At 34.8% G+C, this 17,422-nt stretch overlaps 1 long non-coding RNA gene and 1 pseudogene across 1 annotated transcript; one reads left to right on the top strand and one right to left on the bottom strand.

The window, feature by feature from the left end:
* The first annotated feature begins 46 nt into the window (after nt 1–46).
* LOC129300360 (myosin-6-like) lies at nt 47–13,537 on the top strand (annotated as a pseudogene).
* Nucleotides 13,538–14,994: 1,457 nt separating this feature from the next.
* On the bottom strand, nt 14,995–15,674 carry LOC129300361 (uncharacterized). Its single transcript, XR_008590760.1, has 2 exons — nt 15,254–15,674; nt 14,995–15,129 (listed from the first exon to the last, which is right to left on the bottom strand). It is a non-coding gene; the product is annotated as an uncharacterized LOC129300361 (long non-coding RNA).
* Nucleotides 15,675–17,422: the final 1,748 nt, after the last annotated feature.

Consider the following 17,422-nt stretch of genomic DNA (forward strand, 5'->3'; position numbering starts at 1 on the left):
AAGGTAAAGAATATATTGCCACAAGAAGAGCAATGGATGTGTTGGAATGAGTTCTGAGGAGCAGGTATTTGTGGGTTGTTTCTCTTGGTCATGGTGAATTTCACAAAGAATGATCTGTTTTCATTAATCGTCTTCTCCATTTTTGCTTGTAATTCTTCAGGATGCAATATTTCGTGTGGTAGCTGCAATTTTGCATCTTGAAACATTGAATTGCCAAAGGGAAGGAAATAGACTCATCTATGCCCAAGGATGAAAAATCTATGTTCCATCTACAAACTGCTGCTGAGCTTTTCATGTAAGCAACCTTGCTTTTTGTGTGATGTTAAATGATTCATTCTTTACAAGTTTTGCATTCATATCCTTTCCATATTTAATCCTTAGTCCATAATTATTCTTCAGGTGTGATGCAAAGGCACTTGAAGATTCTCTTTGCAAGCGTGTAATTGTTACTCGTGATGAAACCATCATAAAATGTTTGGATCCAGAAGCTGCTGCACTTAGCCGAGATGCTTGGCCTAAAATTGTTTACTCTAGGCTGTTTGATTGGTAAGCCTGTGAGCAAGTTGCCAAAAAATGTATTAGTTTGAAGCTATATAACAGTATATGGATATTTTGGTCAATTTTCATCAAGCACAAACTGCTGTTTCTGTAGTTTTTTTTGTGCTTTTGCAGGCTGGTGGAGAAAATTAATAGTTCAATTGGTCAAGATCCTGATTCAAAGTCCCTAATTGGCGTGCTGGATATTTATGGGTTTGAGAGTTTCAAAAATAACAGGTGCTTAGTGGTATGCCTTTTTTGGTTAGTCATAAGTCAGCCTCCGGGAAATACAACCCAAAGAATGTTACAGATTGTTGGGGGTCATTGGTCTCCTTCTCAAGTTGTCATATTGTTTAGAGTTCCATCTCATTGTGCCCTTTGACTTGCAAATTTTTGGTGGTTATCTCTAAATGTTGGTTTAGTTCCCCATTTAACAAAAATTTGAATTAAATATAATGCTTGTTCATCAATCAGTCATGCATTTAACACAAGTTGCTGTCGGCTTTTTGAAATTCTCCAGTTTCCATAATTTGAGACAGGGAGCCTCCAAATATAACTTTAGATTCTTCCTTGGACGATGTTGGGCCTCCTTAATTTTCAATAACATCAAAGCTTCTGGAGTCAATTAATTATGATTGGTTGAGTAGTTTATAGATCTGCATTCAAAAGGATGTTTTATTTTGTAAATTGCATGTGATTTTAGTATGAGTTAACATTTTAATGTCTTTTATGTTCTTGGGAGTTTAACAATATCAAATCAGGTTCTTTGCATCGCAAGTGGGAAATGCCACAAAGACATGATATTAATGTTATTATTCTTAGTGTGACGTTGATCATAAAATGAGGTGAAGAAAAGTCCAAACCTTTACCATTCTGTGAATGTCAGAATCTGGGAGGTTCAATAGTTGGGCTAATTTTAGACTCTTATTGTTGGTGGTTTGGGGACAAGTATATTAAATTTAAGCAGTAGTCTGGAATGATGGGGCTGTTTTCTCCATATTATTACTGGTGTCCCTGAATAATTTTAGCTTATGTAATATCTGGTTGTTTTCTGTACTTTGCAGTTTTGAGCAATTTTGTATTAATTTGACAAATGAAAAGCTTCAGCAACATTTTAACCAGGTTGGTCACTGATAGAGAGACCTTTTTTCTTTAGAGTTGCTTGCATCTTATCAGCCTTCTTACATTTATACAGAGAAACACAAATTTTGAGTTAACATGTGCTCTTTTAATGCTCAAATATTTTTTCTGCAGCATGTTTTTAAAATGGAGCAAGAAGAATACAAAAAAGAGGAGATTGATTGGAGTTACATTGAATTTGTTGACAATCAAGATATTCTGGATCTCATTGAAAAGGTTTTCCTTCTGACTGCACAATTTTCCGTTGATTGGGGTAGTCTCTTGTGTCATATTTTGTATGATATGCTCATTGCTGGTTAAAAAAAATATGCATTAAATGTGCCATTGATGGGCTATAAATTTGTCACAGTTTAGTTTGAAGATGTAGAATATTACCTGAAGGGCAACTTAAATACTCTGTAGCTTCATTATACTGTAAAATATAACTGAACAAAAGTTAAAGCTGCAGTTTCATCTTTTGGTGAAAATGACCGAAGTTGCATTCAGGGTGGTATACTTTGGTGGAATAGTTGACTAACTACAGTTTTGACTCTTCCCAGAATAGTTTGATTTTGGAATTGGTAGAGAAACAATATGAAACTAGTTGTGTTACTTTAAATTAAAATGGCTATACTATAACGACAAAAGGGCTGAAGAGCCCAATAAAAGATGGTTAACTTTGATTACATAGCCTCAGTTCCATTGTGGGTAATGGCTTCTTGATAGTGATAATGATATAAAGAAAAATTGAGATGAGAAAATTGTTTTCACAAATAGATTAGAAATGTGTTTCATTTTGGCTTTTGACTATTAACGAACTAGGTTCTGATGACAACTTGAAAATGAATGAAAAGAAACTGAGCCTGACTAGGTTTTGCAGCTCATGTACACATGGATGTATCGCTCATCCCTTTCTTTCTTCCTTGAAAATAACGTTTGTTATTTTTATTTTTCCTGTTATTTTCAGAAACCTGGAGTATTATTGCTCTTCTGGATGAAGCCTGGTAAGTAACTGTACCTTTGAATTGTTATAACGTGTCTGTGTCTTGATATCTCAGGACATGTAGCTTAACTCTCAATTTTACTTTATTTGTGTTTTTGAGCCTTTTTTGTCTGTGCTCAAACAGTTTCGTGTATTTTGCAGTATGTTTCCTAGATCAACACATGAAACTTTGCTCAAAAACTGTATCAGACATTCAAAAACCATAGAAGATTCAGCAAGCCCAAATTATCACGCAGTGACTTCACAATATTGCATTATGCTGGTGACGTAAGTTGGGATTGTCATTACTTTTTCAGACTCACTAGACTCATTTCTTGTGCATTGCACAAAGTAGGAATTAGGAAGTGAGCCATATTGTTCATGGCTTATAAATAGTACATCTTAGTATAGGTTTTATATTTTATATTGATTGGTTGATAATGTAAGGACGTTCAATTCGTAGGATATAGGTCCAGAAAGCTAGTGTGATTTTTTTCTGCTTTGGAAAATCATACACCTAATCATTGACACTTTCAGGTTACTTATCAAACTGAATTGTTCCTGGACAAGAACAAAGATTATGTTGTTGCAGAACATCAGGCACTTCTTAATGCTTCCAAATGCCCCTTTGTATCGGTTTGTTCCCCCTGCCCCTGAAGAATCATCCAAACAATCAAAGTTCTCTTCAATAGGTTCTCGATTTAAGGTTAGTTGTTTTTCTTTAAATTTGATAAATAATCTGGTCATCTTGCTTGCTGACTTTTTGGTTCTGGAAATCCTCCTTCATGTGTGCTACAGCAACAATTGCAATCGCTACTTGAAACTCTTAGTGCCACCGAGCGCGCACTACATTCGGTGTGTAAAACCCAATAATTTGCTTAAGCCAGCAATTTTTGAGCATAAATGTTTTGCAGCAGCAATTGCGTTGTGGGGTAAGACAGCTATGATTCATGTGCTGGTTTAAATATATATAATTGGTCATGTAAATTAATTTGCTGTGTGGTTATGTTGGTTTATGCTTACTACATTGTATGTGTGTGATTTTAGGGAGTTATGGAGGCGATAAGGATTAGCTGTGCTGGATATCCTACTAGAAAAACCTTTGATGAGTTTGCAGACAGATTGGCCTTCTTGCACCTGAAGCTCTGGATGGAAGGTATGAAGTTTGGTCATCTTTCTTTTCAGGAAAGCTAGTGTTCTTTTCCCATTGTCCCTTACTTATTTCATGTTTAATTATATTAGTCCTGATGAGATCACGGTTTGCAAGAGGATTCTAGAGAAGGTTGGACTTCAAGGCTACCAGGTAACTATTAGTAACATACTGCAGGGTGTGCCACTTAGCTTATCAACAACTAGTTGTTGCTGGCACCACTAGTAACCTGTCTTTTTCTTTCCTCTCACATTACACCTCCTATAAGTGCTTTTCTACCATTTCTGCATATATTTGGGATGGAAAACTTGAAAATATAGGATATCTTTAGGAATAACTCCTTCTTGTGTGTTCATCTAGCGTGCAAGAATTCTAATGTTAGTTATGTTCATTTACACTTGATGCTAATTATGTTTACTGTTTCTGCTTTGTTATCCAATACTAATAATTGCTTTTGGTGAGTTATTTCACTGATTCTTTGTATTGCCACAGATTGGTAAAACAAAGGTGTTTCTTCGAGCTGGGCAAATGGCAGAACTTGATACCCAGAGGACTGAGATCTTGGGAAAGTCAGCGAGCATTATTCAGAGGAAAGTTCGTTCCTTTTTGGCGCGCCGAAGTTTTGTCTTGCTTTGCTTGTCTGCTGTACAGATTCAAGCTGCATGAGGTTTCTGCTTATGTTTTTCAAAATATTTTCTTACAACTTTGGACTTGTGAAGTCTCACAAGTTTCCAATGCTGATTGTAGGACAACTTGCTCGGCATGTTTATGAGGGAATGCGGCAGGAGGCTTCTAGTGTGAAAATTCAGAAGAATCTCCGCATGCATTTTTGCAAGGAAGGCATACAAAGAATTGTATGCCTCTGCCATTTCTATTCAGACTGGTATGCGGGGGATGGTTTCTCGTTCTGAACTACGCTTTAGGAGGCAGACTAGGGCAGCAATTGTTAACAGGTAGGGGATATATGCTGAAAAAATGCCATCACTACTGATGATGTTTATACATAGCACCATTTCAATCTGTCTCTATATTCATATATACATCTATATGCATGATAGTTTGTGCAGAGAAGTTAGTTTGATACACAGTCTATAAGAATTATTTTCTCTTGATGGCATAAACGTTTTTTTGGTTTTATGTGGAATTCTTGCAACACCAATTTCATTGTGTATTGCAGAGCCATTGCCGTAAATACTTGGCATTGTCATTTTATGGATTTGAAGAAAGCAGCAATTAGAAACACGTGTGCATGGAGAGGAAAAGTCGCTCGGCGTGAATTACGAAAGCTCAAGATGGTAACCACTCTTTGTTGTCCTTGTCCTTTAATTTCAATTTAATCAATAATATAGATGAGATACTATGGTAAATTTGTAAATAAAATTGATAGATCCAAAATCGTAGTTATTTGAAGTGAGGTTGGAATTGAATGAATTGTGAAGTGTATTGAGGAGTTATGGTTATGGGCCTGTTTTATCTTAAGGAAATCCTGTGAAGTTTTGATACCTAGCAGTACTTTGCCCGTGAGAACTGTGTTAGGTTCCTGTTATCTTCAAAGCCCACATATACTCCAAGAACATTAAACTAAGCTTTAGTTTATAGCATTTGAAGCTATTAGCTACCAGTAGGTTGCATAGATACAGGTATGAGTATCCGATATGATACAAACATGATATGGAAATATGGCAAATTTTCAAAATTTTAGGGTACGGGTACGGGGATATTTATAATATATATTTTAACATTTATGATATAAGGATAGGTATTTTAATTTTTAAACAAGAATTTCTAAAGTAATATAAGGATATTTATATTAATTAACTGAAATGTCAAGTGTTTTTTCAAGTTTTTAAGTGAATAATAAAAAATTATTGAAAAAAAAATATCATATACAAATGTTAGAATGTCTGAGATGTATGCATAAGTATCCTACAAATATCATATCGGATACGAATATGTTGTTTACTTTTTTGAAAATTCCGTGCTTTATATGCTACCACTAGCACTGGAATGTGAACAATCTGGCATCCATACTCTTCCAGCCATAGGTCTTTCCAGCCCTCGCCTAAATGTGTTATTTTCTCTTCAATCCTCAATCAAGTTATATATAGTTACACTTTTATGCTTTTTGTTCCTAGAGTAATATAATTCCATTCCTTGACTTTCTTATCCACCTTGTTACATTTTTGCCCTCTACTACAACCTTTTAAAACGATGCCTCTATAAAGCGATGCTACCTGACTATAATATTGTCGAGTATGCTGATTGGTGGGGATATCACTTTATTTTATGCAAATGATTTCTAGCTGTTCACTTATATCCACTTCTTTTGCTGTGCTTAGGACTTTGTATATTTTGTATTTTGCTTTTTATTGCAGGCTGCAAGGGAAACTGGAGCTCTACAAGCTGCCAAAAATAAGCTTGAAAAGCAAGTTGAAGATCTTACATTGAGGTTGCAGTTGGAGAAACGATTGAGGGTAATAATTGTGTTTGCTAGTGAGATTGTTTTAGTGTAGTAGTCATACAGCATCATTTGTTACAAATTATTTAGTTTGAATAATAGAACAGTGTAGTAGTATGATTTATTTGCTTTTAAATTGATAGTGGTTCAGAAAATTTTGCCAGCTGAATAAACTTGATCTTTGCAACTGTTGAGAGAGATATTTGTCAGTGTTTTGTTATAAAAAAATGTCAAAGGACAGCATGTTTTGCTTGCAAAACATTCAAATGTTTTTTTGTTCATTGTTTTTAACAAATGTAGGTTGACATAGAAGAAGCAAAAACACAAGAAAATGAACGATTACAATCTGCTTGCAAAAGATGCAACTTCAGTTTAAAGAGACAAAAGTACAGCTTGAAAAGGAGCGCGAGGCCTGCAAGAAGGGAATCAGAGAGAGCTCCTGTGATACAGGAGATTCCAGTTGTTGATAATGCATTGCTGGAGAAGCTCACTAGTGAAAATGAAGAAACTCAAGGTGAGGTGCTTTGGGCATAGATATCTGAACTGTGTCACAAGAAACAGTTTTTTTTTTTTTTTTTTGGGTTCTGATACGTCTCAAGAATAAATCTCATAACTAGGAGAAAGGTAGCTGGCCATTTCTTTTTACTAATTAATATGGTGCCTTCTGGAATCTGGTACAGACCTTGGTGAGTTCACTTGAAAAGAAAAATTGATGAAACTGAAAAAAGATTTGAAGAGGCAAAACAAAATTAGTGAAGAACGAATGAAGCAAGCCTTGGAGGCAGAATCAAAGATAATCCAGTTGAAGACTGCTATGCAAAGGTTTCTTTGTGATTAAGCTATTTCAATCTCAGATATATATTTGATTTATATCATACAGGCTATTTCTTGTGTTCAGCGTCAGTGGTCAAATTGTAGCCATCCAGACTCTTTTTTGGTTCTGAAGTCTTGATAATCGAGATTGCTTTTCACCTTTTCTTTTCACATTGATAGGCTTGAAGAAAAATTTTTCGATGTTGAATCTGAAAATCAGATTCTTCGGCAACAATCTTTGCCAAACTCAAATGTAAAGAAAATGTCAGAGCACCTCTCAACAACCCCTACAGATGAGGTAACTTCTGCTTCCCAAATTACATCTTTCTTGATTACCTGTCTCTGTATGCGCATCTTGTGATATTGGTTTTTCCATCTCTAGAGTTGGAAAATGGCCACCATGCAATGGAAGAGCAAAAAGCTGTTGTGAGTACACTGTTTGCTACTCTTTCTATCTATTTTCTTTCAAAATAATTAGAATTTCTTTTTAGATACTGTTTGCTGTTAGTGCCATCTAAAATTAGTTGTCTCTGCAGGAAGCACAGACTCTTACAACACCAGTTAAAAAGTTTGGTACCGAATCTGATAGCAAATTAAGAAGATCATTCATTGAACGTCAGCATGTGAGTGCCTTGAAGTAGTCTTTTTCATTATTTTTTTGCTAAAAACTTTTTTGTACATTATTTTTCAGAAAGGAAACTGTTTAATAAATTATTACTCTTTTTTTTTAGGAGAATGTTGAAGCACTAATCAACTGTGTTAAAAAAAATATTGGGTTTACTCATGGGAAGCCTGTTGCTGCATTTACCATTTACAAATGTCTTCTCCACTGGAAATCATTTGAAGCTGAGAGGACAAGTGTATTTGATCGCCTCATCCAGATGATTGGTTCTGCAATTGAGGTGACTGCATTACTTTATTCTGAATTATATTTTAGGAGAAACAATAATAAAATGGAAATGCTTGGTTGAATATCATAGATATTGAAATGTGCATATCAGAATGTGGAGGTGATATTAAAATTCTATGATGTTTTGCAACTTAAGCCAGACTCTGCTTCGTGCTTGTATTTATCTATGAGCCTAGTTGTATAATGCTTTGTGGGTAATCTGATGTTAGCTGCAGATAAGGGTAACTGTGGATAGAATGATCATGGTGAAGGATTGTTAACCGATAGGAATAATGAGTTGTTTGTCTGTCTGTTTGATTAGGTTATCAGTTTGTTGCTTTCAGTTAGAAGTGTAATTAAATCTCCCCTTTCACTCTATCCGGTGTAATTAAATCTCCCCTTCCGTGCATACATATTCACATCTAGGGTTGGTCCCTAGTCTCTAAATCAACACCCTAAGAATATCCTTGACCAATGCCTATTTTTACCACACTTTCAGGCCTAATCGGGTAGAGTTTGTGGGTTTTGAAGATTAAGTGATAAAGATGGTGGGAGAGGAACATCTAGCTTAAACTTGTTGCTGCTGGCATTTGGCAATCCTTTATAATGTTTAAATTCTTAATGCTGTAAAATATAAGAGAATCTGTTGATTTTTGAAAAATGTACTGTTAGGTGCTTATTTTAGTTTTCAACAAATCGATAAACAATTGGGTGTTAATGCTTTTGGGTGCTATAAAGCTTGCTTAAGAACTTGATTATATTGAGAATTGCATTCAAGTTTATAGTAGCACTGATTATTATCATGTGGTTTTACTCAAGATGCACTGCTGTACAGCCCTACAGCAACAGAAGGATTTTCCCCCCATCTGGCCGTAACGAATGCTGTGGGTTGTCTGGAATTATTGGTATCATATTTGAAAGAAGGAAAGAAAGAAAAAGGGCATTTAAAACAATGGCAGACTGAAATTCACATAAAACCAAAGTGTCTTAACCCTAATATGGTACTCTAAATAACACTGCCATAGCCTAGTGGGTTGAAAGATAAACTCAACAAGTCTTTTGATGGATAGCTGTACGTTTTTTTTTTTTTTATCATATGCAAATGAATATTGTGTTACCTTCCCAGATCACAGCTTTTGTTCATGACCAGTTTATTTTCTCTTATATTATATGTTCTGTACTTTTGCCTTTAAATTCATGTTGCAAGACTATTTTCTGTTTTAGATCCTGAGTACTAAAACTGTAAAATTAACATGCATGCATGCCAGAATGCTGGCTTACTCGTTCTTTAATTGTTCTCATTGTTCCTTCAGCCATCTTTCTTTAAAGATTTTTTTTAAACTCATTCATATGCTTAAGCACTAAACAATGAATCTTTCATGTGGTTCCTTTGCTTGTTGAAATATGTGGTCCTGATTCTCTTGTGATATTTTATATTTTTATTATGGTCCTATTTCTGGTACTGGAGCACTTGTCTAAATCTAGTTTTTGTCTTTCTTCTTTTCTGTTCTCTGTTACTGTCCAGAATCAAGATGACAATGATCTTATGGGTTATTGGCTGACAAATACGTCCACATTATTGTTTTTGCTCCAAGAAAGTTTAAAACCTGGTAATACAAGTGATGCAACTCCGGTTAAAAAACCACCAAATCCAACATCCCTTTTTGGAAGAATGGCTATGGTAACAAATCTTTATTACATTTTGTTTAACTTGATTTATGTTTCTTCCTGCTTATAAAATTTCGCTTATGTATGGATAAATTGCAGGGTTTTCGCTCTTCCCCTTCATCTGCCCACCTTGCTGCCCCTGCATTGGACATCGTACGCAAGGTAGAGGCTAAATACCCTGCTTTACTTTTTAAGCAGCAGCTCACAGCATATGTGGAGAAAATATATGGCATCATTCGAGACAACTTGAAGAAGGAGTTAACACCATTCCTTTCATTATGTATACAGGTGTGTTGAAATTGAGTTAACAATTATTTAACTAAGTTGGCATTAAACCAATCATTAAAGGATAGATAAAGTTGTGGCCTTGTATTTTTCCATATGAGCTCATTTTTCATTCCAATGCAGCTACTGTCCCTGCCTTTCTGTGATATTTCTAGAAACTTTTGAAAGCATTCTGAATATCCAATGGCTACATTCTGTTTGAGCTACATATGTTTATAGTAATGCCCCGTGTTCAAATTTATCACTGAATATACAGGCACCACGAACATCAAAGGGAGTGTTACGGTCTGGACGATCATTTGGTAAAGACTCTCCTATGGGTCACTGGCAGAGTATTATTGAATCCCTCAACACCCTCCTCTGTACACTGAAGGAGAATTTTGTAAGAAAATTAATTTTAACTTGTTAATTAGGAATTTAAGTAATTATATGATCCCCGTTCTGTTTATGCTATTGTTGCTTTTAATTTAATGACATGATGTCCACTTTTGCGATTCAGGTACCTCCTGTCCTCATCCAAAAGGTCTTTACTCAAACATTCTCATATATTAATGTACAACTCTTCAATAGGTAACTGTTTTTTACATGCATCTTTTAACATAAATATTTGCATCATTATGCTTTTTATTTTTAGATGCTTAGAAATAACTATATACAAATTTTACTATTACTAGTCTTCTTCTACGCCGTGATTGTTGCACATTCAGCAATGGGGAATATGTAAAAGCTGGATTAGCAGAATTGGAACTATGGTGCTGCCAAGCAAAGGAGGAGGTGATTGATTTGTTGGCTTTTACCATGATCTGTTAACTTTACTTGTTACATTCATTAATTTAGGTTCCGTTTGATTCCCCATGAAAAATTGGATAGAACAGTTTTAGGTAAAAGTGAGTAGTCACAATTTTTTTATGGCTATCACTATATAACATTATACACCTGAGATGCAAGGCAGGCCCTGATAAGAACTATATAAAGTTTTCAATATAAAAACTAAATTTTTGTTTCCATTTGTTAATATATCATTATACTCTGTTTTCATAATCACCAGCTGTCATTGTTGATACCATCTTTGCTTTCATCACCATTTTTTCATCCACCACTGCTGTTGCAGCCACAAACACCATACTTACAAGCAAACCACTGTCACGGCTGCCACCACCACTATCACCTTTCCCTTGCATTTTGCTAATGTTACCTCAAACCTTTGTTAACATCACTAGTATTTTTGCCAACAGTTGAATTTTGTGCTGACTAGACTTTTGTTGTTCATCTACACTTGTTATGCAATTTGATGTGTTTTACATTGATATACTAAACACATGACAGTATGTGGATTTGTGCAATGAATAGCATATGTAATACTACTCTTTGCTGCTTGCTTATGCTATTAGGTCTTGTTTTATATTGTGTAGTTGGGCCATTACAAAGTGATGTGATGCCCTATAGTTGCTAACTGTTGCTTTTGGACTGGTTTACGGATCTCCATGATGGTTCATGGCTCTGATTTCCAAGTAATTGCCTTGGATTTTGCAGTACGCTGGATCATCTTGGGATGAGCTGAAGCACATAAGACAGGCAGTCGGGTTCTTGGTAAGTGTATCTTGTTTTTTCTATATGATGCAGTTTCACATCAACGTTACTTTGTTCTAGCTATCATTTCATTATATTGATAATCTAAAGGTTTATCTACTATGAATCTTGTTCATAATTCTGAGAATTTTGCAACTGATTTTTACGATAGGATAAATATAGTCAAAGTAAAGGATGAAAGGCATCTGCTTATACTCCTGCATCATAAGTATATTAATTAAGGGAGATTTCATGATTTCATACTCAAGGAGAATTAGATTTACTGTTCGTTCTTTACTGTGAGAGAGTACATCTTTTCTCGATTCTAGAAGAATATTATGCTTGAACAAATTTATGAGACTTACTGTTTAGTTTTTAATTTTAAGATGCCCAGATTATTACAAACAAGGACAGCAATGAGACATGTTGAGAAGGCAAAGGTCAAGCCTGCTTACTGGGCAATGGCGATTTTAAACCATGGCAGTTATCCAACCTAATTAATTTATAAACTACTGCAGTGTGTTTGCTAATTTGAAGAGGCTAAAATGAGATAATCCTTTGTGGTGAAATTGTTGAGCCTCCAACTTAGGCGGTGATGAGGTGGTTGTATTCATGTTTTTTGGTATAGATCTTCATTAAGGCTTGGTAATTGCATCTTTGACAGTAAAAAAGGCTTGGTAAACTTTTTATGCTAATCTGGTCTATATGGAGGCCTGTAGCATCTGCCTTTGCGATGGTTTTATTTATAACGAATATGATGACAAGTGTCTTAATTGAACAAGAAAACATTTATTTCTATTTTCGTTCTTGAGAAACTTGACATGAAGTGATCGCATTCCATGCATGTCTTTGTTACTTTTATTTGGTTTAACTGATGCCATTTTTATATCCAGGTTATTCATCAGAAGTACAGGATTTCCTATGATGAAATTACCAATGATTTGTGCCCTGTAAGTCTTTTCATCCCAAACTCTGATAAAGTTTGTGTCTGGTGCATCGTCACGAAAGCACATCGCTGTGCTCTTACTCCTTATGAATGGGTCTTTCTTTGTTTCTGACTCCACCCCCCTTTTTTCTTTTTCCTGACACCAGATCCTGAGTGTCCAGCAGTTGTATAGAATATGTACACTTTATTGGGATGCTAATTATAATACTCGAAGTGTATCCCCAGATGTAAGATTTTTTTTTTTTTTAATACTGTCTAATTTGCAGCAGAAGATATGAATGCCTGGTTAAATTTAACACGCTTCCAATTTTCCGTCAGGTCCTTTCAAGCATGAGGGTGCTTATGGCCGAGGACTCCAATAATGCTCTTAGTGATTCATTCTTGCTGGATGATAATTCCAGGTGAGAGTGCTCGTACGTGCAATGACTTCAGGAGATGCTATAACTTTCTTGCCTTTTGAGCTTGAGAGCTACAGATTAGTGGCAACTTTACCTCTCCATTCTCTTAGATGGGGAAAATTTTATATGTAATTTAATTGGTTAAAAGTTTATTAATTTTTGTCTCTTACAGTATCCCTTTCTCCGTGGATGACCTCTCTACATCACTGCAATCGAAGGAATTCTCAGACATGAAAGCAGCAGAGGAACTTCTTGAGAATCCAGCCTTCCAATTTTTAAAAGAGTAGGCATGATAGGAAGTTTAGTAAGCTTTTTATGTTGGTTTATCTTTGGGGCAATGAAATCATGCCCCTTGGGGATCCATAGTCCTTGCTATGGTGGTTGTAAATCCTTTCATATTTTTTTCTTTTTCTATCTATTGGATTGAATCCCAACATCTCGCCCCTGCTGTAAAGTTATTTTTTCATTCTTTCGTTGGCATTCAATTGTAAAATCTTTATTAAGAGGGGCAGGGATAATTTTAGGATGAGGGAACAGCTTGCCTTCTCTATTCCTTTTTTTTATTTTATTTTTTGGGCTTTGTAATGTTATGGTCAGAAAATAGTTAAAATTTTGTTTGGGTGGGTGTGGGGAAGTTCAAGCTCACTTTCTACTCAATTTTTTGCAGTGTAAATGGGCAAAGAACAAAAATTGATACGTGGTAATGAATAGCTAGTTTCTTTATATGCTGGACTCTACCTTGTTTCAATCCTTCTGTTTTCATCCACTTTCATCTGATTCTGCTACATTGCTTACCAGAGATACTGAACGCGGGAAATATCTATGAAAGCACTTTTACTAGAATGAATGATACAAAAGTGAAGCTTTTCCTAGTTTCTACATTGCATATCCCTTTATTTCTGGATCAAATCAAAGCGTTTCTGCAATCCACGTTGTTCATGACATTGTGACCTGCAAATAAGTGTGGATTGGTGTGCTGGGATTATTTTATTGAAACTCACTTTAACAGCAAAATGGGCTATGGCTGGAGAACAGTCTATGGCTACGTCCTTGTCTTGAACTATAAATATGTTGTTGCTTATTTTTACAAATTTGGGGTGTGACATGGACTTCGGGTCGCATCTTATATGCAAGGTAAGAATTTCATGTGATAGTTGCATTATTTGTGTCATATATTAAGGTGTTGCAAATTAAACATAACCAATTGAACTTGATAAAATTAAACAAAGCTAATTAGAAACAATATTTGGTTAATTTTTATAATGTCAAGATCATTTGATTTTTTTTTTTGTCCGATTTGTTCAATTGGGTTCATTTTGAATTGAACTGAGTCTCCCTTGCCAAAAATGTATTCAATGTTCTATTGGAAGGCAATGACCCATATCCATTAGCTCTCTTGGGTCTTTCCAACATTATACAACTTTAAATTATCTAAAAATGTAGAACCTAATATATTAAAAATTGAATATAATTTTTTTTGCTAATACTTTTTTCCAATATTATTCAATACCGTTTTTCATGAGAAAACCAATACATTTTAAATCTTTTATTTAAGTGACATGTGTGAATAAATTAGTGATTGTATGAATGTCATCAATTTTTATTTTGAAAAGTAAGTGAAATTTAAAATCTAATTTATTAACAATCGTAACTTTTTTCACAAAAATATATTATTTTAGTATGACAAAATTAAATCCAAACTGAATCAATCCAACATTAAAACCAAACCAAAATGAAGTCATCTTAAATCAAATAGGTCTAGGTTGTTACCAAACGTGACATTTAATTTGTTTTGGAAGGCATCACATGCATATAGTAAATAATACTACTTTATTTCTAAGGATTGACGAAACTAATTCTTTAAAACAACTCTGAAGTAAATTAAAGTACTTCAAAAAATTTATTTTACAAAAAGATACACTTTATTTTGTTAATACTATATATATATATATATATATAGAGAGAGAGAGAGAGAGAGAGAGAGAGAGAGAAGAGAAAGGATAACATTGGAACAGAAACTTATGGACAAAAGTAAAATAAAACCTATCATAAGTTAAGGAAATTAAAACATTATTTTAAAACACACAAATAGACACGTCCCAATTTTTGGGTAATTTTAGTTATTAGACGAATTAAACTGGCATGTGAGAAAATGAGCAGCAGTAGAAGATGTAGTACTTACAACAGGAAAAAGACTTGAGTGTTAATTTGTGACAGTAACCTTGGTTGGTGGCAGCATGAAAGAAGATGAAGTAAGAGTGTCTTGTCAGCAAAACTGCGACCCTAAGAACTCCGTTATACAATACAGATGCAACCTGAGAGACCAAAGGCAACAAACAAAATCATCATGGGGACATTTGGATTTGCTTCACTAGGGTTATAGACACGGTCTGTTTTGTGTGTGTGTGTGTGTGTGAAGAAAAGTGCAGGCATATATACGAGAACTCAGCGTCTGCCTTTTTGTCCTCCGCCTTCTTTACCGCCGAGTTACTGGTTCTTGTCAACTCAAGAAACTGATGCTGCATGAAACACATTATTGGATGGAAGTCATGTGTCAGATTAAGGTTTTTCTGAGTAGATAACCAATGAAAACAAAAGATCAAAATCAACACAAAAGACTGAAACTCCGCCTAGCCCATGAGGAATTCACATGGCTGTGGCCCCAATCACACAAGCGGGTGCAACCCTAGCAAAGAAACTAGGGTTAGGGTTTGGGACCATAAGGACCCCTTAATGGACCACCATAAAAGTTCTAGCCACCTCCATTATATAATCTCACTCGTTTACACAGGAACACAAGTTCTGCGAGTACGGACACAGACACTCAGAGACTTTCAGAAAAATCAACACACGAGCGCGAGTTTTGGATAATATCAAAGGGATAAGTTACATATGGGTCGTTGATTCTTTATGGGGTCGTCATTCCACTGCCAGTAGTTGAGTTAAGGTCCTCTAATTTGCCTATGAAATCTCTCTCTCTCTCTCTCTCTCTCTCTCTCAGAGTCTCTCTATCCTGATCCTTCTTGTTGGGTCCATTTTGACCATATATAACAACATTATTATTTTTTGATTCCATGATACGATGTCTCCGCGTCGGTTACATCAGATTCAACCACTTCATAAGCAACCTTGAGTTGTTTTATCAGACCCTTTTTGTGCGTTTCTGTTAGGGACAATAACTACAGGAAGAAAAATAGTTTTGCCTACAAGTAATTTATGTTAAACTCAGTAGTTTCAGTTTTGTCTAAAAATATTTCTCTTTGGACCATTAAACGAGAGGAGGCTTCTACCTTAAAGACTACCAAATTAACAACATATATATTGCAGACGCTGTTATCAGGATGAATAGAATTAAGCCCAACTATATGCGCGCGCGCAGATGACTGTGATAGTAACTAAGAACAACATTCATTTACTTAATTGTTTGACTGGTTGAAGAATTACATATCTTCGTGTCTGGTACTAATTTTCCCCAACAAAAAAAAAAAAACAAAAAACAAAAGGAATCCATGCCAACCAAGTGTGACCCTTTTCTGAATTTTGGCAGATCTATGTAAAAATGTATTTTTCAGTAGGGCACGTTAATTAGTATGATCAAATGTGAAATTAGTTAACTAACCTTTATATATATATATATATAATATATTCAACATGCAACCAGGCCTATATTAATTACAATCCCAGTGAACGTCTAATTAATAGTGATTAAACCCTAATTTAATTGAAAGATGTTGGGAGCCAGGGCAGTCACTTTCATAGTATTCCTTGTCAGAGTACAGAGCGATGTAACAAGTTTGTCTTACTTGCGACATTAATATATATGATGATGAAGAGAAATAAGTCCAAGCATGTCATTTTCAATACCACATGGTTCCAAAAACGCATTTTAAGGACTTCCCCAAAAGAGATAGATCCAATTTTTTTTTTTTTTACCAGCAATAGATCCAATATATGTACCATGTGCACTTATATATTTTAACATTTACAGACGCAGGACTATTTGTGGTTAGGGGTTGAGCAAGTTAGTGAATACAGAGAAATTAATAATCACTCTGGTGGGGCCTTTTTCCATCTAGTTTTTGGACAGTGTTTTTTCATATTCATGATTGGAGCTTACTGTTTTCTTTTCTTCAATTAATTATTGGATTATTGGTGGATTCATACGGATCCCAATATCATTTTAAAAATTGCGAATAATGATTGTGAAGGGGTCCATCACAGTTTCTGTGTATATATGATGTATAATTATTATTGTTCTAAAAGTAAATATAATAATATAGTCGTTCGCAGAAAAAATATAATAATATATATGGTCTTTTCAGATATTAATGCAACGGCTATGTTGTTATGTTTTTCCTCGATAATATATAGAATATCATAACTGAATACGCTGCATCTGATCTCAAGATAGGTATAAAACTAAACATTAGAAAGGGACGAATAAGAACTGAAAGTGAAAAAAATTAAATTATTGCAGCCCACTGTCATCTCTATGGAAAGCTAAAAAATTTTCCCTTGCACAGTTATTGATATCCAATACAATCAGATCAAATTTGATTATTCTTGTTTCCAATTGAAGGTAACTTCTCATTTTTTTTTACTCATCAC

Source organism: Prosopis cineraria, unplaced genomic scaffold, assembly GCF_029017545.1.
Source record: "Prosopis cineraria cultivar Desert tree isolate PC_DT_omini unplaced genomic scaffold, ASM2901754v1 PC1551, whole genome shotgun sequence".
Taxonomy (NCBI): domain Eukaryota; kingdom Viridiplantae; phylum Streptophyta; class Magnoliopsida; order Fabales; family Fabaceae; genus Prosopis; species Prosopis cineraria.